The 14,662-nt window shown below is 41.5% G+C and overlaps 1 long non-coding RNA gene across 1 annotated transcript in view; it reads left to right on the top strand.

Moving 5' to 3' along the window:
• LOC117562136 overlaps positions 1-14,662 on the top strand; it is a 110,956-nt gene that overhangs the window by 64,650 nt on the left and 31,644 nt on the right. Inside the window, exon 3 of the long non-coding RNA XR_004571496.1 lies at positions 11,775-11,827. This is a non-coding gene — a long non-coding RNA (uncharacterized LOC117562136). The remainder of the gene's footprint in view (positions 1-11,774; positions 11,828-14,662) is intronic.

Below are 14,662 nucleotides of genomic sequence, written 5' to 3'. Positions count from 1 at the left end.
TTCTAAAAACATATTCCACCAGATTAATATGTAGACACTTCGATTTGTTTCAGATACATTTTTTACAACTACCGACCTTATCTAGACATGGAGTGTGCCGCATGACCTTCTCTTTATTCAGGATATGTCCCCAGCCTGGAGTTTTAGTTTTTATATAATGTTATTTTTGTGGGGGGGGGTTTTATTCAGAAAATTCAAGAAGTTCAACTCTCTCCAAAATGTCCCTTAACTGTTACTGCATTGAGTAGTACTATAATGCTTCTTTGACTCAGTACAGACACAAGGGTGGGTTCCCTTTCCTGTAGTGTTCTATAGGTTTTTGTGCATGCAAATGGTCTGCAAAGGCGAAAATCCCAAACTTCCCTCCAGAGGGAGTTTCTCTCCCACATATAACAGAGCTGGTCAGCTAACCAATCAGAGCAGACTGGGCTCTGGTTTCAGACAGAGGGTGAAAAGAGGTGCTGCAGCACAGGCAGTATGAGAAACATAAAAATGAACATTAAAGCATGGAAACATGTCACAGTAGAGGCAAAAACATACAAATATGATCCTGACAATGAGCAGAATAGGGCCCCTTAAGATACGCATGGACAGTGAAAACCCGTATTACTGCTAGCTGATATTTAAAAAGTTAGACATACAGAATATGTTGTAGACACTTTAATATCATTGAAGTTTTACACATTGTGTCTACAGTATAACATCATTTTTGTTCTTGGCGAAATAAAAATGTGTTAGACATTAATTAGGCACTGGAACTCTCAGCTACATTGTACAAACGATGACATATCATTCTAAAGTACATGTTATCGCCTGAGCTCGATTTAGAGTTATCATTTAGTTAGTACAGTGTTGTTGTGTTAGATTCTCGGCCTTGCAGTGTTCAGTTCAGACCCGGCACTTTAACACAAATAGTACATCTAATGTGTCATCATAGCAGACGCTCAAGATGAGGGTTTATAATAATATGTTAAATGCTTGACCAGACCACTCAAATGATGTTGAACCAAACACATCGCAGAATCTAAGTCCCAGAGTTTCAGCTGTTTATTTATTAAATAACCTGCAGCAGTCGAAATGTCCGATAATCTAAACACAGTTTGATTTCCTCAAGAGCCCTTCAAATATAAACAGCCCATCCTGTTACAGCAAACTGTACGCAGTATATTTATTCATCCGATTTTAAATAAAGTTTCCTGCTCATCGGTTGGGCATAAGTCAATCATTTTAAATAAAACTGTGTCCTGGCCTTAGTGGCAGTAGGTGTCATCAGATTGAATCCATTCAGATTCTCAACATTTTTGTCAAGAATCCCACGTCTCTTCTAACACGTTTTTTTTATCAGGATCTCAAATGGAAAACCGGACAATTAAGTTTAGCTTTTTGACTGCAGTGATTACATGCAAAAACAAACTAGATAAATGTGCCTTTCCAGAAAATAATGTTTTGGGAATGTTTTAACTCTAAATCAGGGCTTCTCTTTTTAAAAAAGACACAGTATTAAGCTCATCTTTAGGTTTCATATTTGTATTGTTTGCCTCTACTGTGACATGTTTTCAAGCTTTAAAGTTCAAAAAAGTCTTTATCTTTCTCAGGATGAGACTCCTTCTTTGGGATTGTAGCCTTTGTAGACTGATGTTCATGCACAAACACATATATAACACATGAAAACCACAGAAAGTGTGATAGTGCCCCTTTAAAGGTCCCATGTCATGGCCATTTCTACTGATCACAATTAAATATCGTCCGCCACAAATGGATCTCATAAAAAAAAAAAAAAAGATTCTTTTTTTTTTTTTGGTGGTCTAATGGATAGTGAGGTGGGCTGATGATCGGAAGGTTGCGAGTTCAAATCCTGCCTGGAACACCACTACTAGTGTGCCCTTGAGTAAGGCACTTAGCCCTCTGTTACTCCAAGGAGAATGTCCCTGTAATTGGTCATTGTAAGTCGCTTTGGAATAAGTCGTCTGCTAAATGCCTAAATTGTAAATTATATTTTTAGGAGAATAAACCCCACAGATCCTCAACTCCGGTGTGTTTCACTCATTATCAACGCAACACAGAGCAACAAGAACGTTGTCTACAGTAGCCATGAACTTGCATGTATTATCTTATTTGATAACCCAAATTGGTTATGGGGCCTTTGGCTTTTCTTGCCGGGGGGGGGGGGTTATGCGGTGCGGTGCCCCCACAAATAGAATCAAATTCTGTGGGAAACACTGCCCTATGAGCCCACTGTGCTCTGATTGGTCAGCTCGCCCACTCTGTTCTGATGAGTCCACCACCGTTACAGCGGAACATCTGTGATGGCGTTTGTTAGCAACCAGAAAATGACACCAGTAATGACAAACAGATGAGAATGCTGCGTGGGGTCTGGGTGCCGTGTTGGCGGGACGTTGCGGGGCTCGCTGCTCCGCCCTTTGAGGCTTGAGGAGCGGACAGTGTGAGCTGGGTTACTGGTGTAGCTTCCTGGTTGCTGCGTGGGGTCTGCGAGACACTGAGACACCGCGGAGCTCAGCCTGAGCACACACGTACACTCACAGCCAGGCTGTTCGCCACACAGTTCGCCACACACTCACAGCCTGAGAAAAGATAAGGCTGAGTGAGTGTGTGGTCACCGTGACCAGGAAAAAAAAATGGAAAAAGAAAAATCTCCAACGAGGCGTTCTGGGCAGCATAGACAGGTATTTTCTGTGTTAGAGTTTTACTCCCTACAGGGTGTACTTTGAGGGTTTGTGACTCTGCAGACCGTTTACATGCAGAAAAACCTTCATAACACACAAGGGGACGGGTAATAACCGGAAAAGCATGACATGGGACCTTTAAATTAAGTATTAGGAAATCTTAGGAAACCAGTTAATCAAATGTGCCATATTTTACCAACATTGCTGCTTTACAGTTACAAAGTGACACAAGATGTCAAACATCTAGCCTCACATGGCTTTAGTTTGACGATTTAGGCTACCCCTGCGATACACAATTGACCCTCATATCTGTTTTTAAATGTGCATGAATTGTGTGCAGGAATGTGCCCCGTAGATTTCTCCTAGTTTGTCCCTCACTGATTCTCCCCATCATCCGTCAGTCTGTCTTTACCTTTGGCCCCTGTGTGTTTGAGGTGGCTGTCTGTCTATCTGCGGTCTGTCTGTCACCCCTGACCTTCCCTGTCTGTCCCACAACAGTCATCCAAGCTATACTGCCGCTCAGCCAGTGGAAGAACGCTGGGCACGGTGCCAGCCAGCCGGGGCGCCAGTTGGGCAGTCCATCAGTAGCATTAAAGACATGTTATCCACCCGAGTGTATCCGCCTGGCTTACAGCCCTGATCCCCTGTCCGAGCCCCCCCCATGCTGCCCCTTTGACTCACTCAGGGGCCATAGTTAAAAGTGCACAGTCCCCTTCTTGCTTTATCAGCATGGCATCCAGCCTCCTGCTTTAGGTCTCTTAAAACACGTACACAAATAAATGAGATGGGTGCTGGAAATAACTACTTTCTCATCTCCAGCCAAGCTGCCCTGCTAGTCAGGTCATTGTCTTTAAAGGGACAGGGGGCCAGGGAAGGCAGGTCGCTGCGGACCTCCTCTCAGTTTTCTCTTCATTTGAACCATGACATGATAAAGATACAATTATTCTCAGAGTTTTAAAGGACTGCTTGTTTACAGTTAAACAGAAAATGACTGTCATTACATCTTTAAATATAGCTGTTGCTCTTATGATTCTGGATATATGAAATGTGTAACCTACATCCAAACATCTTTGATATAATGGCCTCTGCTTTATAAGTTTACTGTTATTATTTCTGCTTCGTGGAACAGTATACAACTACTTACTGGGCGTCTGTGACTTAGGAAGTCGTACACAAGGATCGGTGGTTCAACCCCATACTCCTTTGGGAAGATACTGAACCCAAAGGCTCTTCCATGTGATTGTGTGTCAGTTAAGATCCTGATAATCAGTTTGACATACACATTTAAACCACGCCGTCAGTGTATGATTGGGTAAATGTTGCCATGCAGTAAATGTACTGAATTGTTAGTACATACTGATCAATCAATCTAATTATGTTTATAAAGCCCAATATTCCAAATGACACATTGTCTCACACAAAAACTCCTGGGACGATGCCTATAAGTAAGCTGTTGTCAGTTAGTATAACATATTACAAAGAAATGTTTTTGCTATTCAGAACATGAGACAAAAAATCGTAAGGGTAGGATCAAAGATTTCTAGAGCTTCCTGCTGTCATGTGACCAGGTTAAGCGATGGATATTGGATGGGTAGGTGTTGTAATTCCCTCGAAGCACAGGCAGACACAAGTGGCTTTCTCATTACGGGTTTATTCCTCCGAATCCACCGTGAAAACTACACAAACAAACAGTATAAATGACAAACATAGTGTCGTGTTAGACACACAATAACATGCACAGCATGTGAGATAACTAGCAAGGTAATAACATAAAAGTAATACAAACACAACAACATACCTCGTTGGGCTGCATGCTCTGTAAACAGAGGGAAGTATTCTTCAGTTCTCTTCACAACTTATATATGTATAAGAATACAAAACTAACGGAGCTGTAAGTATCCGTGCATCTTACTCTGAGGGTGCTTCTCATGTTCTCGCTCTTTAACTCGCGCGAGAACAGCATAACGAGACGTGAGCTTGGACTTCAAAATAAAAGACTAAATATTGCACGCATGAAACATTACAACAATAATAATTAGTACACATAGAAAATACACATTACAGTTAAATTATGAACATGTAAAGGCTGCACTTACACTCCCACCAAATCACACATTACTCGTGAGATTTCACACAAAAGATTGTTTGTACAAAGTACACGCTTTACCCTTTGAAATAGACATTACCTGTAGATAACAACTTAACATGGAATCTCAGGCAACACATTAAACACCTCATTCTGCCTCAAGCAGAGTAACAACCTTGTGTACAGGTCTTTCAAGGAACACAGTCCTAATTGTGGGTTTCCCCTTTTTGTCTAATGTGGTTTGGCTAACCAGTAATTTAAGTTTTCTGACCCTACTATCTGACCCTGGAAAGACTTCTGTGATTTTGGCCAGCTTCCATTCATTACGAGGTGTCAGATCATCCTGTAGAAGGACGATGTCGTTGACCTTCACGTTCCTTCTGTCTTTATGCCACTTTTGTCTTGGCTGTAAGTTCAAAAGATATTCTTTCTTCCATCTTGTCCAAAACTCGTTAGCCAGATACTGCACTCTGCGCCACCTCTTCTTAAGGTAAAGACCAGGTGGAGGAAGAATGATTGTGGACTTCATTGTGAGTATGTGGTTTGGAGTTAAAGGTTCGGGTCCGGATGGATCATTCAAATGTTCTGCTGTGAGTGGTCTGCTGTTAATGATAGCCATGACTTCATACAGGAAAGTCCTTAGGGAGGTGCTGTCGAGCCTTTGTGCTGATTTATCCAGAATAGCTGTAAGAACACTTCTTATAGTTCTTATTTGCCTTTCCCAGACACCACCCATGTGACTTGCAGCTGGAGGGTTCATAAGAAACTCACATCCTAGATCCTTCACTCTTTCTTGATCCATTCCTTTCATGAGTTCTGCAAACTCTCTTCTTGCACCAACAACATTAGTGCCTTGGTCACATCTCAATTGACGAACATTACCTCTAATGGCCATGAATGCTCTTAAAGCATTGATAAATGCATCAGTAGTCATGTCATCGATCATCTCTATATGAATGGCTCTTGAACATAAACAGGTAAGTAAGAGACCGTATTTTTTGAGATCCTTCCTTCCGTCCTTAACATAGATCGGACCAAAGCAGTCTATGCCAGTATAAGTAAAGGGCGGACTGGTTTCCGTTCTGTCCTGAGGTAAGTCACCCATTCTTTGCTATTCAGGACGTCTTCTGTACTTTCTGCACTTGACACAGTTAAAGATGTGCGCCGAGACAGCACTGCTGCATCCCAGGATCCACCATCCATTAGCTCGCAATTCGTTCATCGTCATTCCACGTCCCTGATGATGTTGTCTTTCGTGAAGGTGCTTGATAAGCAAAACTGATACATGATTTTTCTTTGGCATGTCGTTTCAGTCTTGCAATTGCTCTTACTACCCTTGACCAATCAGAGAATTTCTGTAAGCGATCCAATAATGACCTGTCTTCTTTTGCCTTTGTGTTACACACGATAGCCTTGCGAATTTCAGGATCATCCTCATTGATTTCTTCCACCTTGCATTCTCTTACAGGTAGGTCCTTTTGCCAAAGAAACGTTGGTCCTGTGAACCAGTTTGAAGTCTTCAGTTGCTTTGCAGTTAAACCTCGAGAGGCATGATCTGCTGGATTGTCTTCTGAAGCAACATAAGCCCATTGTTCAGGCTTCGTGCTGGACTTGATTCTCTGTATGCGGTTAGCTACGAACACTTGAAACCTTCTGGCATCATTGTTTATGTAGCCAAGAACAACTTTTGAATCTGTCCAAAATAATTCTTTAAGGTCTTGGATTTCCAACTCTTTCCTGAGCATGTCGCTGGTTCTCACTGCAACAACTGCAGCAGAGAGTTCCAGTCTTGGTATAGTTGTAACTTTGGTTGGTGAAACTCTAGACTTTCCCATTACCAGACAGCAATGGACTTCATTTGACTTGTTAATGGCTCGAAGGTAAGTACATTCACCATATCCCGAGACACTTGCGTCCGCAAAGTGATGAAGTTCATAAGTCTTGACATTACCGAAACTTGAAGGTAAGAAGCATCTTTTAATTTGCATCTCAGCCAGATTGGGTAGATCTCTGATCCAGGACTCCCACTGAGGTCTTAAGTTCTCTGGTAGATCTTCATCCCATCCGATCTTGTCTCTGCACATTTTCTGGAGTATCTGTTTACCCAAGAGGATGAAGGGTGCCATGAACCCCAGGGGATCATACATGGAGGCTACGGTAGAGAGCACACCTCTTCTTGTTAGAGGATTGGGTTTTACTTGAACTCTGAACTTCAATGAGTCAGATGTGACACACCACTCTGCTCCTAGAGCTCTCTCCATATGCGGTGAACTTAAAGCCATGTCAAGATCTTTAACTGCTGCACGTTCTTCTTCTGGGATGGTCGCCGTCACATTCTCATTGTTAGAAACAAACTTGTGGAGTCTTAACTTCCCAGTGCAGTAAAGTTCTCTGGATTCTTTGACAAGTTGAATGGCTTCTTTCTCAGTTTCAACGCTTACCAACCCATCGTCGACGTAGAAGTTTCCTTGAATGAAGCGCACGGCGTCTTCACTGAACTGACCCTGCCCTTGTGCTGCCAGATGTTTTAAGCCGAAGTTGGCACAGCCAGGAGACGATGCTGCTCCAAACAAGTGGACCTTCATTCTGTAGATGGATGGTTTGGTTTCTAAGTTTCCGCTCTCCCACCACAGGAATCTTAGATAATCTTGATCTTCCCCTTTCATGTGAAACTGGTGGAACATTCTTTCGACGTCACACATGACAGCAATAGAACCTTTGCGAAAGCGACACAGTACACCCACCAACGTGTTTGTCAGATCAGGACCAGTGAGCAGATGGTCGTTGAGGGATGTTTCCTGGTACTTGGTAGAACAGTCGAATACTACTCGTATTTTTCCTGGTTTCTGTGGATGATAAACTCCATGGTGAGGAATGTACCAAGCTGGATTGTTGTTGATTTCTTCCTCAGGGACCTTCTCTGCGTCACCACGTAAAATGATGTCATCCATGAAGTTGACGTAGTCCTTGTAGTACTTCTGATCCTTTTTTAGTCTTCTTTCAAGACAATTTAGGCGGTGTACTGCGCACGTCTTGTTGTTAGGTAATTTTGGTCTTTCGCCTTTGAATGGTAATGGAATTTTGTAGTGACCATTCTCTTTGTGTGTGATGCTTTCTCTCAACTTCGACAGGAACTTGAGATCTTCTTGGGACACACAACTCTTTCTGAGAAGTCTGATTCGAGGATTTTTATGATTTCTGAGGGAGTAATGTCTTTAACTTTGTTTCGGCTCACATAGTGTACTTCAGTTTTGAGACTGAGAGAAGGTTCTACACCTGGTGTCACTTGTCTTACTACTATGCGATGGCTAACACCAATGGCGTCTCCGTAATCTAGACAGGGATTCAAGTTTCCGACAATACTCCATCCAAGGTCTGTACGTTGTGCGTAAGGTTGATTTTCTTTTCCAGACACAACTTCTCTTGGAAGTAAAGCTTGTGAGCAGTTGTACCCTATGAGCAGACCCACTTCACAGTCTTGTAGAGGTGCAATCTCTCCTTGGAGGTGCTCTAGATGAGACCAAGCTTTTGCAGTTTCATCTGTTGGTATGTGAGTTCTGTTCGCTGGAATGAAGTCACGTGTATAGACTGGTGGTAAGGGAATCTTTTTACCGGAGTAAAAGCCTCTGACTTGTAGGTTGTTCACTCTTTGAGCGCTTACAACTGTGGTTCTTGAGGTCATAGTAGATAGCTTGAGCTTGACTTGTTGTTTACTTGCTTCCAAAGCCTCAGCTACTTCACTTAGCACAAATGTTGTGTCACTTTGAGAATCCAACAGAGCATATACAAGGATTTCTTCTGCTGGTTGACATGTGGATGAAAGCCAGACTGGAATTATAGCAGCTGTTTGCGTGTTACCTTCACCAAGTATTACTCTGTTTGAAGTAGCCGCTGTGGTTCTTTCTTCTTGTTGTGTTGGTTGAGGTCTTTCTTTGTATCTTTCTTGATTTGTATGTTCTTCATGCAGACAGGTAGGATTTTTTTGCTTCTTGCACACTTCACATACACTCCTACTGTGGCAGCTCCTTGACTGATGGCCAGTCTCGAGACATCCAAAGCATAGCTTCTGAGCTTGAATGTACTTAATTCTGTCTGGAACAGCTTGCTCCATGAACTTCCTGCAATTGTGCAAGGAATGCCAATTCTTCTTACAGAGAATACATGTTAAGACGGTGTTTTCGTCTGAACTTGTGGTCAGTGTCTTTGCTGCAAAGCTTTGTTGTCTTTGAGATTTGGTGTTTTCAGCTTCACCTTGCTTCAGTGATTGCAATGATGTGACAGGGTTACAGGCAATCTTTGCTTCTCTTGTCAAAAACTTTACAAATTGGCTGAAGGAGGGAAATTGTTTACTGTCTTCTTGGACTTCAGTAACCTTCTGATTCCAGCTTGCAGTTAGCCAATCTGGTAATTTTGAAAGTATTTGCCTGTTTTCATTACAGTCATTCAAGATTTCTAATGCCTTGATATGGACCATGGCAGCCTCGCAACTACGGAGAAAGTCTGCAAAATCTCTGAGCTCAAAGCTGTCCTTAGATCCTATCTTGGGCCACGATTGAAGCTTGTCTCTATAGGCTTTTGCAATTGTAAATTGATTCCCATATCTCTCCTCCAAAATCTCCCATGCTGCAACATAGGCAGACTTGGTTCCGAGCAGGAAATAACCATCAAGTGCTTTCTTAGCTTGTCCACTAACATATCTCCTTAAGTAGTATATATTTTCTTTGTCTTGGATGTTCTTCTGGTCAATCAGTATTTCAAATGAAAGTTTCCAGTCATTGTATTTCAATGCATCCCCACTGAATACTGAAGGTTCAGGAACTAGAATTCTGTTGGCAGTTAAGGCACCAGCTAGCACCTTAACAAGCTCTGCTGTACTTTCACTTGAGGAAGTAGTGACAACCTGTCGTTGAGGACTTGTGGGAGCAGGCAATGGGTTACTTACCAGATCCCTCTCTAGCACGTCTTTCCATTCTTCTCTAATGGACTCTTCTTGGTCATACACTTGCATTCTTGCTCGTGCTGCATTGAAATCTTTTACTGCTTCCAACTGCTGTATTTTTCTCCGTTTGTCATCCAGAGTCTGTTGTAGAGCTACATGCTCTTCTTCTAGACAAGCTTTAATTTTAGCTTCCTCTTCCTCTCTTTCTGAACAATGTCTTAACTCTTCTGATTCTCTTTCTAAACGACGCCTCATGGCTGCAGTCTCTTGATCAGCCATCTTTCTTTTAGCTTCTGCTTCCAGGCGCTGAATCTCCAAATGTTCTCTTTCTTGTTCTTGTAACACTTTCAGAACAGCTTGGCTTGCAGCAGCCTCAGCAGCAGCTTCTTGTCGTTTCTCAGAAGATTGGTTCGATTGCTTGGAGTTGCTTTTCGAAGAAGAAGTGTAGGTGCTTGAGTTAAAGAGAGAACCTGCTTCAGGCCAATCTTTCTTGTCTCCTTCTGGAACCTTTCCATCCAGGAGACTTGAGGCTCTGATGATGACAAACTTAGAAATCTCTGCAAACAGATCCACTCTTCGACGCGTGTCCTGGTCTGGAGTTGAGATTGTACGGAGATCCTCATAAACATGTTGGACATCTTCTGACAAACTTGTGACATCATGAATTATGTCATTAAGCAAATCTTCAGACAAAGACTCTGTTGTTTGAGATAATGGCCGCTTAGCTGTTTTCACTTGTGTTCTCCATTTCTCATAATTGTAGTTGAACTTTTGTAGGAGCGTTTTCATTTGTTCTTCTTGCATTTCTCTACCCTTTTCTGTAGGAGTTTTAGTTCTTTGACCTCTTCTTAGCTGCTGTGCTTCAGTGTTATCCACAGCTTCGTCTTGGGACTCTGCACTTTCCCTAACCTGAATTGTAGGCTCACTAGACTTAGACATTAGTAATCACTACTTTAAAGTGACTCACTTTTATAAACAGCAAAATGCAGTTAAACCTTTTAATGAACTTTCAACACTTACTCAAATGTAAGTGTGACTTAAATGTAAGACTTCAATAGAGGTACAAATGCACTTAAAATAGAAAATGTGCAAAAAACAGCTTAATTGAACTTTACACCTTTCAAAAATATACTCAAAAATAAGACTTCAGAACTTCAATGAAATAACTTTCACTTATTATTCCCAAAAACACACTTTGAATTAGAAATTGGAAATAAAAACACTTATGTTCCCTTTAACTTTACGCCTTAATTAACAAGCCTTAATAAAATAACATGAGCAAATAAGTCAAAACGCTAACCACACACGCTACTATAGTTGGCACTCACGGTAATAATGGTTTAGCAAACCTTTACAGAAGCCCTTTACTCAGATCACTCTTGATTTCTTAGTGTCCAAGTTCTTTATGGCTCTGTCTTGAAGCGTTGCTCTTTTAAGAACTGCGCGCGTCGTCCACTTCTGTGTGTGCATGCGTAGTTTCTCCTCCTCCGGCGGCCATTTGAAGACAGCCTCGTGCTCAGTCCGTGATCCTCTGAAGTTGCCGCTTCGTCAATTAAGACACACTCGCGTCGATGGACAGTCGAGTTTTCACTGTAATTCCCTCGAAGCACAGGCAGACACAAGTGGCTTTCTCATTACGGGTTTATTCCTCCGAATCCACCGTGAAAACTACACAAACAAACAGTATAAATGACAAACATAGTTTCGTGTTAGACACACAATAACATGCACTTACAGGTGTTGTTTGGTGAGGGAATGCTATGCTGGAGCTCTGTACAGCTATTAAAGGTCAAGTACCACTCCTGAAGAGCTAAAAGTCGTTTTAATCCACGGATAGATGGTCATCAATTTTTCTTTACTTGATCATCATAAACTTCTCTTCCTTTCTAGCGTCAGCCCATTCTTATCTAATCTTTCAGTTTGTCATTAGGAAAATCTAAATTATGATTCCACACGCATATCACTTGGCGTGACTGAATTTCTGTATAATGATGAGATGGATTTTGTGGGTGTCATATGTGATCTTTTCTCAGGGTACTTTAACTACAATTGTTTCTGTTCACAGCAGTTATCATGGAAGACCGTGAAGACGAGGGCCGTTGAGGGAAAACATAAAAGGTAATCCATTTACCTTTATCATATTGAATTAATGAAATCTCTCCATCTTGACTGCTCGCACTTGATCCATCGACATTAAAGCGCTCAACCTTTCAACTACGATTTTCAGAGATTGTAAATATTGCCTCAAACAAGCGTCTGAAAAGCAGTGACTTTGACGGTTCAAATGAACCACCCACACATCATTCCAATCAGAGGTTGATTTCACAAAGATTTGCTGGACTAGTTTGTATCATGTAGAGCTTAACCAGTCTCAATGTAGCTTATGGACTTGTATAATGGGAGTTGATTGGACAAAAAACCTTTTTAAGCCAGAAAGTTAGCCCTCCTATCCAAGAACATGTCTGAACCAAGACCCTGCTGACAGCTGAAAGATGGTCACACCTGGGAGAAGAATGCCAATATCTTCCCTCTGTGGTGTTTGGCCTTCATGGTGGAGGGATTGACTTCATGTGTTCCTGATATCTCACTTTGGCTGCCACTGTTTCCCTTGCCCTTCATATTTGTCACATTGTATATAGTCTCTTACAACACGGTCTTTTTTTTTCTTCTAGAGATATACTTGGCATCAACGTAGTGTTAACCTTTACATTCTTTCTTCCGGTAGTCAATTGTTCTCAAGTGATTTGCATTGAGTGGATAGCTGCTGCTAAGCCCATGGAACGTATCCTATATAATTAAACGTGTTCAGAAACACATGTGGGTATTCTTCCTCCATCTTTCATTGCCAAACACCCCTCAGTGGTATTGTCTCTGCTGGAGTGCTGCAGGGGAAATGCATGCTCTTGTTGAGAGCTTAAAGAGCTGGAGGAAGTCATTGAACACACTGTTCCCCCTCCTTCTTCCTGTCTTTCACATCCCTCACCCGTTATCATCTGTCTATGAAATGAAGTGCATTACAATATTCCCACAGGGCCAAATGCACCAGAGAACTCAAGTACCTTGCATGATAAATGATTCACAGTTGGGAACAAGTGCAGCTGATGAATGCTGTCCATTGATGAATTGGGTTTCTATAATTAAGGGCTGATATTGACCTTTTATGATAAGTTGTCAGCGTTGTCCACTTTTCAAGTGATAGATGTAATGATTGCATATTTATTGTAGAATTGATTACTGTACCCTTGTATTATATTGTCTATACGATTCAATTGATTATTGAGCTTATTCCATTGGCTGACTCATATACTGAAAGAAAATTGCAGGTCACGGCTAAAGACAAAGTTATAAAACAGTCTATTTAATACTAAATATTAAAATGTAGGTATATTTTAATTTGAGATTAGATTACATTTGATTCAACTTTATTGTCATTGCACAAAGTAAAAGTACTGAGACAACACAATGCAGTTAGCATCTAACCATATGTGAAAAAGAAGCAATAAAGTGCACTGTTATTTATAGTATAATACAAGAATAAACATACGACAGACATACAAAAGTGTTGGTAGAGGGTGTGTTACTACGGCGTCTCAGCAAATGTCAAATCTCCGGCCGTAACGTCCAATAGATCTTCAGTGTCATCAGTTTTAAAGCTCTCCAGTGTGTAACTTTCACCACAAAGAAGATACTATTAGGCTTTTTAGAGATTTCCCTTTCCAGAGCTATTGTATCTAAGTGCAAAGGCTTACATCCGAAAAGCTCTCTGGAGGGAGTTTCTCTCCAACACACTCCCCCCCGCCCTGCCTAAAACATCTTGAGTTGAACATTTTGTTTACTTCAGTAACATAGTGACATCATTATGTAACACTTATGCTTTTATTGGCTTAGGTGGAACTGCTCTCAATGCAAAAGCACTTCTCGAACATTAAAGCAAGTAAACATATCACAATAGAGGCACGAAATACAAATATGAACCTGAAATGTGTCCTCCTTAATAACTATTGGCAACCGACTGTAGACACATACTAAAAAATACACATATCACAACATAACGAGCAATCCCAGTTTGAAGAAAGCAGACCAATGGAGCCATTTATAAAGACTTCAATCATTATAAAGGGGGGTTTACAATGTATGATGCAACATTAACCGTAAAACAACTGATATCAATGGTATTTGCTGCTTGGCAGAAAATGTTTGCCATAAATCATGCTGATGCTGCAGACTTTGTAGACTGCATACATGCACAGCTCTTCCCTCTTATTATCATTTCAGAAATCGCCCAAATTCTCCATTGTAATTAAATGAAACTCTACCGTTTTGTTTTATTCTTATTCTCAGCCATGTTGTGTCTGAATTCCAGCAGCGTTTGCCTTGTTTACCCATGTCCTCCTGCTGCACTGCACCTGTAGCAGCAGCAGCTCTCAATGTGGAGCTTTAACATGAATGTTGTCTTGACGGACAGCAACTACTGTTTAGGTTGCATATAGCCCCCTGCTATACTAGCGCTAGGCTGCTTTCATGGTTTTATTGGGGGGGATAAATGCATGTGTTGCAAATATTGAAGGGATGTCCCCCCTGCAATCTCCCCGAAAAACCTGCAGCTATAAGCTTTCAAAAACATTTTCCCAAATAGTCTTTTCATATTTGCCTCAGATTGTGTTGCCCCTCCTTTTCTCTTTCCTTTCCTTCCTCTTCCCCTCCTCTAGTCTCAAAGGCCTTTTTTACTATTTCATCTGTCCTCCTCTCTCCTCCTCTGCCGTAACTCACTTACAGTTTGCCCTCCTCTTCCAGTCTCAATTTCTCTCATTCCTTCTCCACTCATACCAGAATTCATACCTATGCTGCCTCTTTTCAGCTCCCTATACTTCCTTTTCTATAAGTTATGCAGCCTCCTGCTAAGCCTACATCTGGAGCCGCTGCTGAACCATCTTCTTAAATTCCTGGCATGTT

This window comes from Gymnodraco acuticeps, unplaced genomic scaffold, assembly GCF_902827175.1.
Source record: "Gymnodraco acuticeps unplaced genomic scaffold, fGymAcu1.1, whole genome shotgun sequence".
In the NCBI taxonomy this organism is placed as follows: domain Eukaryota; kingdom Metazoa; phylum Chordata; class Actinopteri; order Perciformes; family Bathydraconidae; genus Gymnodraco; species Gymnodraco acuticeps.
The sequence above is the reverse complement of the archived record's forward strand: the minus strand, read 5'-3'. Positions and strand labels throughout refer to the sequence as shown.